We start from the raw sequence: 13,593 nt of genomic DNA, 5'->3' as shown, positions 1-13,593 counted from the left end.
CATCTGTCTGTCATTTCTAAGTTGGTCCTTTCTACATCCCTGATTATACTCTCCTTTCTACATGCCTCTGCCGCTCAGAGCTTCTTACTTCCCTTCTGTCTCTAAGTGACCTTTGCTCTCAGTCTACTGTGTTCCCCTTTCTGTCACTCCTCCAGTTACCCATTTGCTTGTGTGTGCGTGTGTTTGTGCACGCATGTACTTGTGTTTGTATTCCTCTCTTGGACTCTGCCTTTCTGTCTGTCTCTCCTCCAGTTACCCACCCTATTTCCAGGACATCCTTATTAACTTTTCCCTCTAATCTTTATAAACAAGCAGCGTTGATATTATTATCCCTATTTTAAGGATGATAAAACCAACAGGACTACATGTATAAATTCGAGGTTAGGATTTAAATCCAAGTGCTTTCCTTTTTTAATATTCTTCCTTTTAATATTCCATGGCAAAGAACTTGAAACAGCCCAACTACAAGCCAATATCAACACTATACACAGTCTTTTCTAAGAGGCAAAAGTCATACTAAGGCGTACCGCCACAACCTTTTACCCACATTTTTGCCTCTGCACCAAGTTAAATAGTTATGAACTGTCAGTCACTTGCCTATTCCAGAAACCTGTACTATCATATTTACAGGTTAACCCATGTTATACTGGAACCTCATGATAGTAGACACCAGAACCTATTACTTCCAACAGTACTTCTCTGCTTCTCTATTTTTATCCTAGTCTGAAACCAGCCATATTTGATATAAAAAAAGATACAAGGACAACAAATATTAATAAACATAAAAAGTGAATTGGAAGAATGAAAACTACACAGAAGGCTAGCGTGCAACAGTGAAAAATGCACACAACCAATGAGGAACAACTGGTCTATGTTTTATAAAGGAGACAATCCTCTTCAACTGCAGACTTAGTGCTGCTGAGAAACACCCTATAACTTCTCTTCTACCTAAAGCTCTGACAACTGGAATTTTTCTGTAATTCAATAAGCTCTTAGGAGTTACCCAGGCTTCATCCATCCTGCTGGGCTCATTAATGGAGAACTTTAAATGTTCTCCCCACTAGCTAAGAGCACATTTTCTGGTGGTGGCATAGCATAAGTAGGGTTCTCTTTCAAGACATCAACAGCCTACCTCCACTCACTTCTCCTATGAGTGGGGAGTCTGCAACAAATACAATTCACGTCAACTAAATTGTAATTCAGATTAGTGGTTGTCAAAGACCATCTTATAGATCATCAGTTTTATACAGAGTGAGGGTTAGTCTTGTATTTATACAGGTTCCTAATAAAAAATCTAGTTTTACTTCTGACATTAGCTCATTTATTTCTATTATGTCTAATGAGTGCATGAGTGTCAAGTCAACAATATACCAGTCATAGAATTCATTCTGGTGAGGTATTTTGTGAACAGCTTATGGAGCTAATGAGGACAAGTACACAGAATCAAACATGTCAGTCAATTAACTTTGCTGTTTCAGGGTACTATGGTGATTGTCAACAACCTTAACCTTGGCAACAAAAAAATACACTGACCATGTGAAGCATTAAGTGAATACAGATGTATCACCAAAATCTGTGACTATGAAAAAAATACAATAAAAAAATTTTAAGTACCATCTTTATTTTATTAAGCCTGGCTAGATGTGCCTACTTCAAATAACCTCTAACCTTTTCAGTCATGCAGGGTTGGTATTACTACAGATAAGAAAATAAACTCAGAATGATTATATGAACCAAAGTCAAGAAACTTGTAAGTAGCAGAGTCTGGATTCAAACTTCTATGTGTATGAATCCAAATCTTAGGTTATTTCCACAATACCATCTGGTCTCTCCAGAACCTGCCTTAGGGACATAAGACAATCAAAAAAAATGTTCTTATTCAGAACTATTCAGCAGTCATTACTAAAGGAGCATTCACTATGCACACTTAGATGCTATAGCTGAGAAAGAGTCTATCTTCCAAAAAGTTTAAAGTAAAAAAAAGTCAAGAAACCAAAGTATTTAAAACAAAGGAAAAAACAATACATTATAGCACACAAAGTAGATTTTAATGGAAGCGACTCCATTGTCATAGCTTTGCATACAAGTCTGTGGTGAAAAAATGGTTATCCTGCTGATTCAAACCTGAAGGTAAGAACTAAACTGGCAATGCAGAGCCAGGGATACCACATCAGAAGAGAGAGTCAGGAAACATTTCCTGCACATGTGAATCTGCAAGCATCTTACAGTCAACAGCATTCGAAGGAATTAAAAATAAACATGTCAAGTGTTAACCGTAAGACTTCGCTTTGACCAACAAATCTTTTTTCTCTATTAGGTTTTCCTCCTTGGTTTCTCTCAATTGTCACTCCCTCCAGATAAACACACACACACACCAATGCCACCACTGCACCCATCACAGAGTCTCCACCTTCAAAAAGAGGATTACCAAGTGTTCTGGACCCTACCCATGAGGCTGAAATTTTAGTCAAATAGTCTGGCTTAAAAAAAAAAAAAACAAGTGGGAGGGGGGGAAGACACAAAATGCTCTGTAAAACTCTGCCCTAGTAAACAGTCAGTATCTAAACCATAAACATAGATAATTGTTCTGCTACAAGCTATAAAGTGCAGACACAAAACTACATTCTTACTACAGGTAATAAATGAAGCATCAGTCCAACAGCACGTCCCAAAAATCTCTTCACGTTAACATTTTGAAAACCTTTAAAAGTGAAAAACAGCATAATATAATCCTCAAAGAAAATGCAATTACTGGAAAAGACCAAAACCCTACAATCTGAGAACTTCTGTTTACAGTATTTGAGTTAAGAATAACTATCCTCATTTTACCAACAAAGAAAAAAGGAATCTCAAGAAAACACTTTAAAATTATCATCACTTATCATCATCATCATAGTCATCAATTACAATAGCAACAATATAATGAGCACTTTCTCCAGGCACTCCTAAATTCTTTATCCTCTCATTGAATCCTTATAAACACCTCCTGAGGTAAGTGCTATTATCTCCACTTTAGAGATTAGTGAACAGGCAGAGAGGTCAACTAATTTGCCAAAAGTCATAAACTAGAAGTCACAGCACTAGGATTTGAACTCAAACTTGTCCAACTTTGAATATTCAACTAATTCACTAATTCAATACGATCCTGGTTTTTTTTTTAACTACATTCAAGTATTTTTTAACCAGTAATTTCAGAAAAACACAAGGTAAGACTACTTAATTAGTACACCTCCAAATCCATAAAAATGAGAATAAGACAAACCACCTGCTTGGAGTCTCAGAGCTTAATTCCCAGTAAAAAGAGCAGATAGGAATTTATATTCTGAATTCTAACTATGAGGAAACACAGACTTCTTAACACAATATATCTAGGACAAGTAAAAATCACCCCAATATTTCAGCTAGTATGCACACAAGGTTAGTGGGACTGTGTTAGAAAATTAGAGACAGGTTTAGCAGGTGTAGAATCTGAAAAGAGGAAAAAGACACAAGCCCTGATGGAGAGAGGCATTAGTTAAGCACCACAGCTGAGGAAGATTAAGTGCTTTCTGAGACGCCTGTACCTGAGCAGTGCAGAAGAGTGGTTGCTTGTAACAGAACAAGGGGTGTACACAGGTGTGTGTGTTGCGCGGGGAGGGAAGGGTCCAAATTCTGGTGGATTTTAACATCCAGATGAGGTTTGAAACTGCCTCCAACAGGTGATAGGGCCCTAATGTCACCTCTTCACCAGAAACATGGCTTAAGAACACTTGTATGGCTCCTCTTTATTTCCAAAGACACTTTTTCCCTATTAACTCATTTGACCTTCACATAAATCATGATATTTATGATCAGGTTCATAAAAACACGAGTGTGGTTTTAAAATTCAACTAACCTGGAGTGGAGAAAGGGCAGTAAAGTTATATACTTTCTCACATCTGTCACTTCTACTGAAACCCACAACACTGGGAGGCAGGCGAGCCAGACTATTATCCCTATTTTATAGATAGGGATACTGAGGCTGCGGTAAACGGTTCAGCAAGTGGCAGACCTGAGATTCCTCCCAGAACATCGGACTCCAAATCCTGAGCTGCTTCCCTTCCTCAACTCTACGAGGCGGCTTTATTGATAAGGAAAACTTTAATAATCGGACTTGGGGTTTCCGAGGGCCGGCCAAGAAAACCAGGAAGTTCGTCCTCTCATATCGACTGCTCGCTCCCAGCCCACAGCCCATAGCCCCGGGCTTCGGGGCAAAGGAGCGGACTCCGCTCGCGACCCGGAAATCACGAGCAGCCCCTATCTGTCTTGGGGCGGCATCTGCTGGCTACAGCCCCGTACCCCGGGAATGTGGGGGTGGACATCGCCTCAGACCCGCTCAATACCTGTTGAAACCCGCGAAAGGAATGTCCCCTCCTCAAGGAGTATTTGAGGGGTGGCCCCACAGCGGGTATGCTGCCCCGGAAGAGCAGGTGAGCCTCGGGAGGGTCCTCAGCAACCTAGGGCCCGCAGGGGTCGAAGGGCCGGAGCTTCCCAGTAACCTCCGCCCCAGGCGGGAGCCCGCCCCGCGCGTCACGTGAGGGGAAAAAAATACCGGTAACAACAAAAAGGGGAGAAGTCTTGTCCCAGGTGTAAGAGAAGAAGTGGAACCAACAAGCCCCAAGATGGGTGAGGTAGGAGGGAGGGACAAGAACGCGAGGCTTCTCGTTACCGGGAGCACCGTCGCTCTCCGCTTCCGCTGCCTCTTCGAAGCTCTGGCTCTTCCGCTCGCGCCTCTGGGGCGCGCGTCGGGCCTCAACACCGCCCCACCGCCCGCGCGCCGCGGGTCCTTCTGGGAGCTGGAGTCTCCGCGCGGGCTGCCTCCGGGTCACGTGAGGGAAGGACGCTGCCGAGACGGCGTGGTCAGAGAGCCGTTTTCTCTTCGCTCTTATCAGCCCTTACGGCTTCCTCTAAGCTGTAAATGTGCTCAAATAGCCTCACATACTGCTTGATAATACTTCTCTCTCATGTTCTCTTCACTTCCAAGTTTCCTGAAAAAGGTAGTGTAAATCGCTGTCTCCACTTCCTCCGTCTTCTGCACTGTAGCTTCTGCCCCCGCAGAAAATGCCCTTGTTGCCAACGGTGACCTTGTCGCCAAACTCATCAGAGGTATCTTGAGGTCCTCTAACTTAAGTTTTAGGCACCATTTGACGCTGTTGGGCATTCTTTATCACTCATTTACAGTGTCACTGTACAGGGTTTTTTTCTTCCTCTTCGGTCATTCTCAGTCTCCTTCAAGAAGTGTTTTTCTTAACCCACCTCTCAAATACTAGTGTTCTCCAAGTGGTAATAGAGGAGGGGAGACCCATCCCTTTCTCTCGTGAGCTCAATTTTTGTATTCCCAACTTGATGGACAATCCCTCCTTATCCGTGCCCCTAAGGCATCTCAAATGTAACAACTTAAAATGTGAACTACTGGCTCTGCCCTATTCACTAATATTCATTACAACCTTCAACCTAGATACCTCTCTCTCTCACACTTCCCTTCCACCCATGCCCAAATGGTCACCAAATTTTGTGGAGTCTACCTCCCGAGAATCTCTTGAATTGGTTCCCTCTTCATACCCACTACCAGTGATTTAACTCAAACCCGCATCATGTCTTAACCTGATTACTGCATTGCCATCCTTACTAGTCTCAGCACCTCTTTTGAGTCCACCCTACCGCCATCTGACCCATTTAAGCAATCGGCAAGTTTAAACATTTCACCCTTTTGGTAAACTTGAAAGGTTCCACCTAATTGAATTTGGGAAGAGGAATGGAGGTGAATCCCTTAGGTGGCTTTTACAAAATACAGACACCAGCCTCACTACTCCCAAGCCCCCTATCCCATCCCATATTATGGTTGGAAGGTCAAAGATGGCAGATTTATAGCAGAACTTATTTTAGGATAGATGGGCATCGTATTTTTTAAAAGTATCCCCAGGTAATTCAGCCATTCCACAGGTATTTTACTGGCTACCACGTACCAGGCATTGTGCTAGGTGCTGAGAAAATAATAGTCAACAAGACAGTTCCTGCCCTTGTGGATTTTACATTCTCTTGGAAGAGACAAATGTTAATCAAATGATTCCATGCCAAAAACAAAACCAACAATAACAACAGCAAAACACAATTGACAGCTGTGGTAAGAATTATTCAGGAAAAGTAATCTTTCCCTTTCCCTCTGCCACCTGCCCCAACCCAGGGTACTAATCACCGCATGCTCCTCAGCCTATACATCTAGATGTACCAAACTGTTGACTTGCACTTGCTCTCTTCCCTTTGCATTAGCTGCCCCTCTACTTGGAAAACCCCTCCCTTCTCCTGTGACTAACTTCTACCCTAATTCTCCTCTGTTGGACTAAAGCAAGCCCAGGAGAACACCAACCACATGGAAGGATTTTCTGAGGATTGCACTGAGTCAGGCGATTAACTCCTAAGCAAGCAGAGATGAGCTGAGTAGGGAAGCCAGGAGCAGTTGAATGTGGGCTACTGGGAGCAGGGCTACGCTAGCCAGTTTAGAGATAACAGGCCTGAGCCATTTGTGAAAATACAAATCAAGTGTCACCTCCTCCAGGAAGCCTTTGCTGAGTTCCCCTGGGATGACCTATTGCCTCTTTCTTAGGTACACATCACACTCATGCTGATCTCTTCCAGTTATATGCTAGAGCCAACTCATACCATCTTTGAAGACACAACAGTTAAATAAATACTCAGGAATATTAAGTCAGTTTTGGTAGCTTGAAATTAGCTGTGATGGCAGTATTTATAGCACCAATCAGCAAATAACAATCAGAGTCTTTTTTTTTTTTTGGTAGAGTCAGTTTGCCAGCACATCACTGTCTCTATCATACCAGACATCTCTACATTGTGTCATGGTGATTACTCCCCTATTAGATAAATTCCTTGTAACAACTTCATTTAGCAAATATTTATTGTTATTTATTACTATGTGCCAGAGACTAGCAAGATGCTAAAGGAGCATACAGTGGAAAACAAACAAGCATGTTTCCTACTGTTACGGAGCTTACAATCTAACAGATAAGACAGAAAATAAAGAACTGGGCTTTAGAAATTGAGCTGGGCAACTTTGTGATAGTACATCCTGGCAAGGAATGGTGGTGGACACTATTTTAACAAGGTGGTCCAGGAAGGCCTATCTGAGGAAGTGACCTTTCCACTGAACACCAAAGGATGAGAAAGAGATGGTCAAAGGGAGAACCAGGGAAAAATGTTCCAGCCAAAGGGATCAGACATACAAAGAAAGCTAGGCTATTTGAAGGACAAAATGATCAGTTTTTGTTGGGATGGTGTGATTATTAGTTTTATGTGTCAAATTGACTGAGCCACAGGGTGCCCAGATTTAACATTATCTCTTGGTGTATCTTTGAGGATGATTCTGGATAAGATTAGCATTTGAGTGGATGGACTCAGTAAAGTAGATTGCTCCCCACTTCAATGGGCGGATGAGCTTCATCCCATCTGCTGAGGGCCTGAACAGAACAAAAATCAGGGGAAGGGAGGATTCCTTCCCTTCTTGCCTGTCTGCTGAGAAGGAACATTGGTCTGTTGGTCTTCTTCTGTCCTTGGGCTTGGGTTTACACCACTAGTTCCTCTGGATCACAGGCCTTCAGACTCAGACTAGAATTATACCATCAGTTCTCCTGGGTCTCCTGCTTGCAGAAAGTAGACTGTGGAACTTCTCAGCCTTCATAATCACATGAGCCAACCCTTCACAATAAATCTCTTTTATGTGTACATATATATGTGCATATACATATATGAGAGATACATAGATATATACATATGTATATACACACACAGATACATAAATGCAAGATAGATGTAGAGATACATACATGCATACATACATAGCCCCTTGGTTCCCATTTTTCTGGAGAACCCTGACTAATGGAGAGAGTGTGGGTTCAGTGATGCAGATGACATAATGAGGTATTTAGGACCAGGTGTGCACAGCTTTGAGGCCATGGTGAGGACCCTGGATTAAATTTTAGTCACCAAAGAGTTTAAACAAGGAGGGTGATATTATCTGATTCTTGGTTTAATACAATCACTCTTGCTTTTGTTTGGAGGACCAGTGTAGAAGTGGAAGCCCATCTGTTGCAGTAGGCTAGGTAAAAAGATGATGAAAAGAAGTGCTGGCAGTGGAACAAAGTGGGTGGATTTGACAGATATTTTGCAGATTGAGTCAGCAGGACTTGCTAATAGATTGAGTGTGCATAGGGGAGGGTAGGCTGATGAAGGAAAAAGAGGAGCCAAGTGCAGAAATTGTTTATATTCATCACCATAGCCTTAGCCCCTAGAACAGGGTCTGGCACATAGTAGGTGTTCAGTAACTGTGTGTTGAATGAATATATCCATCCTATATGCTAAGAACTGTGCCCTATCACTGTCACACTGCTTCATACAGGCCTTCACTAGCCCATATGGTACTTTTGTGCAAAGTAGAAAAAAATTGTCCCTTTCTCCAGGTGGACATGGCCCATTACCATCGTGCACAAATTGATGAGTGAAGAATGGGATGCATTTCAGCCCCACTTACCCCCTCAGCTGGCACCCTCGTGCAATGTACAGCCTGCACAACCACATACAGCGTCCCTGGATGAACATCCCTGGGATGTGGTTTTGTGGCATGAAGCCCAGTATTCATGGAGAGAATTTGAGGTCCAGGGGAAGGAAGCCGCCTGCCAGGGTCACCATCGCTGCTGCTGTGACTGAGATTCAAACCTCTGCCTTCTGAATCCCTGTGGGCTCTTTAGCCGTGGAGCCACATTGTCTCTCCCAAATCACTCAGCCCATCAATAAAAAGCTAAATTCAAAATGGTGACTTTGCTTCCTTGAGTTTCTCATCTGTCTCAGTTACTATTGTTAGCGTATTTCACATTTACATAGTATCCAATATGTGCTCGGTGCCTGACAAAATACAATAAAGGAACATGAGACCAAAGGACTTTCTTTTTCTTTTTTTTAACAGAACAAATAAGGAATGGCTGGTTTAAAGGGCCCTTAGTACTTGAATTAAAATGAACTGTGCTGTATTGGCTTAAGTGATGCCGTAAATAATATGAGGAAAAAAATGTTCATGTGCAAATTGGTTATCCTTTGCACCCCAAACCAGCAGAGAAAGGGATAGTGGAGCAACTGGCTTCAAAGTGTAAATGAGGGAGAGAGTCAAGGACATTTAAAAAAAGAAAAAGAAAAGGATTCTCTCTCTTTAGTAAATAAGAAGTACCTGTTGTGTGCCAGGAGCTGTGCTAAGCCCATTACACAACTGATCTGAGTCAATACCTGCACAACCCTACAAGGTACAATTCATTACTACCATCATTTTACACTGGAGGAAGCTGAGGCTCATGCCATGCAATTAACAGGTGACAAACCTGAGATGTGAACCAGCACAGTCGGGCTCTAGAGTCTGAGCCTCAACCACTAAATTATAGTACTTCTCCATAGAGATGTTCCTGATGCCAGATCCTCCATTTTAGTAGTCTGACATTTAGGAATCCTCAGAAAAGGAAGAGAGGATACTGGTTCTCAGACCCAGGGATTCCATGTTGCCTCTCTGCTCAATGATTAAGGCATGGTCATCTCCAGCTTGGCTTCAAAATGGACAATTTGAACAAGGCATATAAAGAGAAAAACTTGGCTGGGGGACATTTTACAATCTCTTGGAGTTTCAATCTCCAATATAATACCACAAGTACCCATATGGAGTAGAAAATATTACCAGGAGAGAAGTAAGTAAACCTACCCCATGGATATGTGGTCCTGATTGGTGCCTCCTAACTTGAGAATGCTTTCCTTCTGACGTTCAACCAGTGAGCACAGAAGGATCCAAACTTTATTGGGCTTTCAGATCCCTCGTGACTAACATCAGTAAGCACTCCTACTATTTAGAAAGGTGTGGGTCTTGGGCATCGATTGGAGGAAAGATAAGACGTTTTAGGACAATAGGAGGGCAGGATATCAACATTTTTTAATTCATGAGGAAAAGCAGGATAGAGAACTCTTGACAGGTAGAGTCTGGAACTCTGACTTCAGACTCCCAAAGCCTAAGTTAGGAACCCAGAAAACTCTCCAGTTATTCAACTCTAATTGAAGCCACCTTGAAAAGGCATGGCAGCAACTGTTGTTTTGGGTGACTCTCTGGGCTGTGAGGTCACAGCACCTGATGCTATTATCCAACTGTGAGCTGTCCCAGTACCACCCCCGAGCTCCCCACATCCCCCAAAACACACACTCACACACACTCACAATTAGTTTTCCTGCACCAAGTCTATTCCATCTGCCTCTTGACCTCAAGGCTTATCTGATTAATCTATCCAACACCACAATGCCTGCTTGGAGGGTAGGGCTTGGCAATATTACGCCTGTTTTCATCCTGATCTCAGAAGAACTTGACACCTTAGAGCTATAATTCAGAAATAGTCTAGTAATTTCTGCCATTTAGAATCTAATGGCTCAGCTCCAACTGAGCCACCCAGATATTTAGAACTGAGTTTTGGGTTCCAACATGGCATCATCGTGCCCTGATTTTGACATCCTTGACACCTACTTCAGAATGTGCAGCAAGCCATACCTCCCAAAGGTGCCATTAAGGACCTCTGACATTCATCTGTGGCTGTGTCAAGCACAGAGCTAGAAGGCAAGATGGCATATATAAGGAAACAATGAGACCAGGATCCTGAAAATTTATATTATTATACAGCACATAACCTTAGCTGAGTCACAAATCCTGTTTCCTCATCTGTAAAATGGAGACCCACTGAAGTCACCTATCTCATTGGGTTGTCATGAGCATTAAGTCATAAAATGGATGGGAAATGGTTTGGTGAACTATAAAGGACTAACAGGGAAAGGGGGCATAACAAATTTCTGCCCACAAGGGACAGGGATGAGTAGGGAACAAATAGATTCTTTAAATTGCAATGCTAATTCTTTTTTCCTTAGGGAGAATGGTAGAGGCAGTGACCCTTCTTCAGTTTCCTTCCCAGTCCCAGAGCCTTTCTCATGGCCCCAGAGCACAATCCCTTATCAAAAAAGTCATAATCCCTTATCAGTAGCACCTAGCACAGTTTGCCTTACATATAGTAAAAATTTAATAAGTATTTGTTAAACAAACCATCTTTTCTACTCAATAACAGAACAAGAATTTGACCAGACATGTCACAAAAAGTTACATTCTCAGGGATGTCCCAGAGTTTGTGACCCACTCCTTCATCTAGGGCAATGGAGCCTCAAATTGGCCCATTTAACTCAAGAACACAAGAAACCCAACTCCAGACAAACAGAACTGCTTGCTACTCTCCAAATTGCTGTGCTATTTCATATCTCCCTTCTTCTTCCCATGTCATCATTTCCTTTGCCTGGAACAGCCTTTCTCTCTTTCCTCCACCTCCGTCAGGATCCAACTCGTGTCACCTCCACAAAACTTCCCAGGACTAACAAGTCACCACTGCCTCCTCCTTCCAGTGAGCTCTCAGAATCCTTGCTTAAGGTGCTCCTCGCCAAATCATAATTATTTATGTGTGTCTCTACCCAACCAGTGCAAGTGCCATAATTAAGCACAATGTATGGCACACTTCTATATTGGATGATCAGGTCCTCTGTCCTTTTAAGCAGAACTCGAAATGGGGAGCCAAGGAGAAAATCAAGTGACCAACAACTTTAGTTTACACTTTCATTCTTCAAGAATATCTTTACAGACAGCTCCCCCCAAACCTAATTTCTTTACCTCTAGAAATGATCTTGCAAAGCATATGATGAATTGCCTGACAGTAGGCAGAACTTTACAAGCAGTGACCCTGCTTGACCTGCTCCCTCTACCCACCCTTAGGCTGGTTCATAATAGTTAAAGGTATCTGAAGCTAAATAGCCTAGGTTTAAATCCTAGCTCTACCAATTACTAGCTGTGCAACTTTATGCAAGTTATTTAATCTTTCTGTTGCTCAATTGTCTGATGCATATAATAATAACAGTAGTGACATTCCAGAAAGTGGGCCAGGAGTGTGGGAACTAAATAATACAAGTATCCAGCTCCTGGCACCTAATAAGGGCTCCATAAATAGCTGGTTTGTAAACAGTCCAATCGTACAGATGACAAACCCATTCTATTTAAACCTTCAGAAGGCTGGGTTTGTTCCAGGACATCCTGGGCAGGGAGGGCATGTTGGGGCCACCCTGGATTTCTGTCTGGAGGCTCAGACAACTGGTGTCATTGACCTTTGTGTCTAATTTGGATCTGCCACTCACCAGCCACGGCCCTTGCATAAGTAGCTTATCTTCCCAAAGTCTGATGTCCCCAGTAGGGCTGGCAGTACTGAGCTGTCTCAAAAGGGGGTGCTGAAAAGATCAATTCGTGTTAGCAAAGTGCTTTGGAAACATAACATGCTAAATATTAATGGGTCTTTCTGAGTGTCGGGAAATATGCAACCTGAACTCTACTCAGGGCAAGCTGAAGGTGGGGAGAGCAATTCTGGGCAGCCGATTGCCACATCCTTGGTCTAATTGGGAGGTGGTGCTGATAAAGGAGTGAGTGCAGCCAGCATCTGGGGGCTGGGCAGGGCTGTGGATGGCAGTCTGGAAGGAAGGATGTTCGGAGGAAGGAGCTAATCCACAAATAGACAGAAACCTGGGGTAGGTTTGGGGCAAACCCAGTAAAGTCCTCAGGCTTTCTTTACAAAAATAAAAACACGAGCTCACTGCTTGCTGCTCTCTCTCTCTCATTCCTCTGAAGAGGACAGCTCCATGAGGATGTTAGCCACCTGAGTTCTTGTCCTGCTCTCCACCTCCCAAACCCTGTGGGTATGGTGAGAAGTAGAAAATTTTTAACCTTATCCAGAACTCTCAGTCCAAAATCTTTAGTGTGGCCAGACATCAAGGACTCTCTGCCTTTGCCATTGTTAACAACTCTGCAGCAGGGCATCCCTTAGGACACTGCTCAACTGTCACCTCCTCCAGGAAGACTACCTGGACCCAACCAGGTTGAGCTGGGAGCTCATCTTTGGGGCTCGTGTAGTGCTCTGAGTTATTCCTGTAACTGCAGGTTACAGACACTGTTCATACTCTTCCTACACCCTCTTGGCACCATCAGTTCCCACACACCCATGGCTTTCTACTGCCTATGACCACACATGTGCACAGCCAGAGGACAGAGCAAGCCAGAAGTCGGGAGTTAATAGCAAATGCCCCAGATTCCAAACACTGAGACAGCTTCTATACTAGCTCTGAGAAATCCCCAGTGGGACTGAGCACTAACCTGCTCGTTAACACACTCTGCATTGGTTCCCTTTTCTTCCCTGTCTCAGCTTCTCATTTCTCTACTGGTACTTCCTGGGATCACTGCCTTCAGCTGCTTCTGGGCACCCAACCTAAAACACTGCCCTTGCCCTGCAGCATGAGCATTATCTGTTTGTACCTCTCTCACTAGATATAAGCAACTTAAGGGAAGAGACTGTTCTACTTCATCTTTTTATCCTCAGTGTTTTGAATTTAGCCTGGAACATGAGTGCTCTGTAATAGCTGTTGAATGAATGAACAATTCGAGTATTGGACCAAACAATATTAATAATAATA

The 13,593-nt window shown here is 43.0% G+C and overlaps 1 protein-coding gene across 6 annotated transcripts in view; it reads right to left on the bottom strand.

The window, feature by feature from the left end:
• The window catches only part of R3HCC1L (R3H domain and coiled-coil containing 1 like), a 166,103-nt gene extending 161,215 nt beyond the window's left edge, over nucleotides 1–4,888 (bottom strand). For 2 of the 6 annotated variants that reach the window (XM_036886414.2, XM_036886415.2), the window contains exon 1: nucleotides 4,688–4,857. The gene's annotated coding sequence lies outside the window, so the exon portion shown is untranslated. The other 4 variants (XM_036886412.2, XM_036886416.2, XR_008998980.1 and 1 more) reach the window with 3 other exon arrangements.
• Nucleotides 4,889–13,593: the final 8,705 nt, after the last annotated feature.

This window comes from Manis pentadactyla, chromosome 8, assembly GCF_030020395.1.
Source record: "Manis pentadactyla isolate mManPen7 chromosome 8, mManPen7.hap1, whole genome shotgun sequence".
In the NCBI taxonomy this organism is placed as follows: Eukaryota; Metazoa; Chordata; class Mammalia; order Pholidota; family Manidae; genus Manis; species Manis pentadactyla.
Note: the sequence above shows the minus strand (reverse complement) of the source record. Positions and strands in the feature narration are given on the sequence as shown.